Source organism: Coregonus lavaretus (genome assembly GCF_964263955.1).
Source record: "Coregonus lavaretus genome assembly, chromosome: 35".
Classification (NCBI taxonomy): Eukaryota; Metazoa; Chordata; class Actinopteri; order Salmoniformes; family Salmonidae; genus Coregonus; species Coregonus lavaretus.
The window spans coordinates 8,589,978-8,594,277 of record NC_140022.1 but is presented as its reverse complement, the minus strand read 5'-3'; the positions used below and the strand labels follow the sequence as shown (position 1 = coordinate 8,594,277).

Genomic DNA, 4,300 nt, shown 5'->3' with positions numbered 1-4,300 from the left:
TTGCCCCAAACATAAGCCTATGCACTTTGGCCAAAAAGGGTATTCCTTTGGTGTGTTCATTTTGCAGTGTTACTATAGTGCCTTGTTGCATACAAGATGCATGTTTTTGCATATTTTTGCATATTAGCATTCTTCTTTTCACTCTGTCATTTAGGTCATTATTGTGGAGTCACTACAATGTTGTGGATCCTTCCTCAGTTCTCTCCCATCACAGCCACTGAACTCTGTAGCAGTTTCATTCCTGTCCTGCAACTCAGTTCAGAAAGACGACTACATCTTTGATGTGTCTGGGTGGTTTAATACATAATCCACAGCATAATTATTAACTTGACCATGCTTAAAGAGATAATTAATGTCTGATTTGTTATTGATACCCATCTATCAATTACTGCCCTTCTTTATGAGGCTTTAGATAAGCTTCCTGGTCTTTGTAGTTGAATCTGTGCATGAAATTCTATACTTGATTAAGGGGTCTTACAGCTGAGCGACAGGTAACCTAGCACTTAAGAGCGTTGGGCCAGTAACTGAAAGGTTGCTGGTTTGAATCCCAGGGCCGACTAGGTGAAATATCTGTTGATGTGCCCTTGTGCAAGGCACATAACCCTAATTGCTCCTGTAAGGCGCTCTGGATAAGAGCGTCTGCTAAATGACTAATATGTATGTATGGGGACAGAGGAAGAGTTAATCATTAAAAATCTTGTCAACCCCTGTTATTTCACACAGAGTGAGTCCACGTAACTTATTATGTGATTTGTTGAGCGACATTTTACCCCTGAACTAATTTATGCTTGACTAAACAAAGGGGTTGAATACTTACGCATCAATTATATTTTAGTTTGATTTTTAAAATCTTAATTCCACTTTGTAACACAATAAAATGTGAAGAAATCCAAGGGGTCTGAATACCTTTGCATGGCACTGTATGTGTAGAATTGCAGGAAATTAGCTTTAAAACAGCAACATTTTCTCTCATCCTCATGGCAAAATGTGTAGAATAGCATGAGATAAGCAATAAAACTGCACATTTTCTCTCTGTGCCCCATGGCAAAATATGTAGAATTGTAGGAAGGTAGCTCCACCCCCCCTTGACGAGGGCCTGCCAAACTGCGGTACGTCACTGCCTCTGACCTTTTGACCTTTGAGCTCAACCAGTCTGGCTGACTTCCGGTGCCCAACCCTTTCCACACCACACCACAATACTAGTGAACTGACTGACATCTGACCTCTGACTTTGATCTTTGACCTCAACCAGTCTGTCTGATGTCCACTGGCCAACCTCCTCTGGTCTAGTTCTGGTGTGGTGTTAAGGATGGGGGAACATCTGGGGAGTGTACTGATCTATTCTGGGAGAGGGGCCACGCAAATCTAAGTTTCTGTTTCACAGTGCTCTCTCTCTGTCGCATGCACACACACACACACACACACACACAAACAACACACACACACACAAACAACACACACACACACACACACACACACACACACACACACACACACACACAAACACACACACTGTACTGCTTCCCTGAAGCTACACACATTATTTTATGTTGACATGATATGGATTATTCATCCTCAATAGGACTATTTCACCTGTATCTTTCTGATAAGGAGGATATTTGTAGCCATGGGAGGTAGGGAGGGTTATGAAACTAGTTTGTAACCATTATTTCTGTGAGTTAGTAAAGTGGTTAAACTTGCTGATGTCATATAACAAGACCCTTAGTTCTGTGTTCAGTGGACCAGTGATGTGTGTCATTTCATGCAGGAGGTTTTTGTACGGCTCTAAATCACTGTGTGAACAAATTTTTACTATTGAGATAGTGGAAACTCTGACAGTAGTAAACTGCTGCATCTTCAGCCTGGACTCCACTGATGGTCAGAGTGAAGTCACTCTCAGACCCACTGCCACTGAATCTAGCAGGAATCCCATCTAGCAGTTTCTTTGCATATTTTATCAGGAGTTTGGGAGCTTCTCCAGGTCTCTGTTGATACCAGGACGCACCCTCATTTCCATTATCCCATTTTCGCACTTTAGGGTTGGTTTTACAGGTCAGAGTGACGGGGTCTCCTGGAGAAAATGTCACTACAGGAGGCTGAGTCACAGTCACCTGACCTCTGGATCCTGAAGAGGAAAAATATTGATCAACGAGTACAAATAAGAGATCATTTATATTTCATTATATAATGCCGGGACATTTAGTAATTGATAGCCATTTGAATGATTATACAAGGTACTCAACAATATGTCATTTTTCCATTGTAAGAGTTAGAAAACAACAGACCTTTGAGGCAGCAGCAGACCAGTGTCCAGATGAAGATGGTGATCAGAGTCATGGTTGTCGTGGTTTCTGTTGTGTTGAAGGAGCGCTCTCAGTCCTGCAGTCTGAAACTCCCAGGGCTATAAACACTCCCAGAGCACTGAAGCATGAGCTGCCAATGCAAAGCACCTTCTCTATGGAAATACCCCACCTCAGGACAGATGATGAATCTGCAAATAATAATCATGTGAATTGCTTTATATTTCTGTTGTTGACAGTAAAATGGCACAATTGCCAATATTGATATTTGCCGTAAATGACAATGTCTCACTCTGCCCATATGCAATATGATAACATATGACATCATTGGATAAAAAAACATTTTGCATTGAATTTGGGTGAAGAGACATTGAAGAGGCTCAAATCAGTGACTTCATTATTCGGGGTTTGATATAGGTACATAAAGTGCTTAATTATTGTGGTTGTCCCACCTAGCTATCTTAAGATGAATGCACTAAGATGCTGTGGATAAGAGTGTCTGCTAAATGACTTAAATGTAATGTAAATGTAAATGATAAAACATGCTAATTACTTGCTATAATATTTCCTATATTAAGATATTAAAATACTGATACTGTAATTGTGTGTAAAGATGTGTAATGCTTTATGAGTATAGCAGAAAAAGTTCTGGTCCCTAGCAAACCTTGTTTTCTTGTCTGATATTATGGTAAAGTGGACCGACTTTAAAAGGGCAATCTGCGATTCCTATATCCATTTTGTGACTTTTAAACTAATGATATATATACCCATTGATTCTTGAAAAATAGAAACATTGTTTTATACGCTTCACAAACTTAGTTGAACTACCATACTCTTATCAGAACCCAAAATAGCATCATGCTTTACTCAATCGTTTGTGAACAATATAATTTTAAACAAACACTATTTAGCCTCACAACATGGTTGAAATGATAATTTGTGTCTTATGGATGGTCAGTCCTTGCATCCATAGCTCTGTCTATGAATTTGAGAGAGGTTACATTTCTCAAGCTCCATCCCTCAGCTGTTTACCAAAACAAAAACACTGGTGGGGTTGGCTGCTTTGTTGTTGTTTGAACAGCAGATTGCCTCTTTAAACGGCACAAACCCGTTAGCGGAGTATGGAACACGGAAGGTGCACCACAACGCACAGCAGAGTATAAAGTTACTTCATATCTGCATTTAGCAGTGATATTGGGCAATAAGATTGTTTAATCAATGGGTCCTTGTCCTTTTTACAGCAAAGATATTTCATAGGCTGAGCAAATGCATGGCTAAATAACAAATGAGCAATGGTGATGTACTTTATTGTGCATTTATGTAATTGTTGTTGAGTTGGGTGGTGTTGTGTTCTCTGTGAACCTTAATAAGTTATGTATTTTATAGAGCACTCTATTTCTCTCTCCTCTGGAATGTAACATTAAAACGTTCTCTCCTCTCCAGCTGGTCCTACTGTCAGTCCCACAGTGTCTCTGCTCCTCCCCTCCTCTGAGCAGCTCTCTGGGGGCTCTGCCACACTGGCCTGCCTGCTGACTGGCTACTCCCCTCAGGGGGCGCTGGTGAGCTGGGAGGTGGACGGGCTGGAGGTGAGCCAGGGGGTCGTGACCAGTCCAGAAGAAGAGAAGGAAGGCCTTTACAGACGCAGCAGCACCTTGACCCTGAGCAAGGCAGGCTGGGAGCAGGGAGAGCTCTACAATTGCAGGGTCTCCCACTTCCAACACACCCAGGCCTCCCCCCTTCGCAGGAGCCAGTGTCTGGGCTAGGGTCTACGGGAGGCCCACAACAGGAGCTCTGTCTGGGGAAGCAGGAGTAGACGAGGCTCTGGTCTGTGCTGGGGCCTGGTTGGAGCAGTAGTAGTGTGTTGGAGTGTTAGAGTAGTGTCCTGAGTAAACTCTAGTACTGCTGGGGAGACCACAGTCTGGGTAGTAATGTGTATTGTATAGAGTAGAGGAGACTTCTATGTGTTCTCTACTCAGACTGTTACTGTGATGTTGCTATCT

At 42.1% G+C, this 4,300-nt stretch overlaps 1 gene segment (V, D, J or C); it reads left to right on the top strand.

Annotated features, from left to right (window-relative positions):
• Positions 1–3,246: 3,246 nt before the first annotated feature.
• LOC311109548 (Ig lambda-1 chain C region-like) lies at positions 3,247–4,063 on the top strand. The segment is given in 2 exons: positions 3,247–3,253; positions 3,744–4,063.
• Positions 4,064–4,300: the final 237 nt, after the last annotated feature.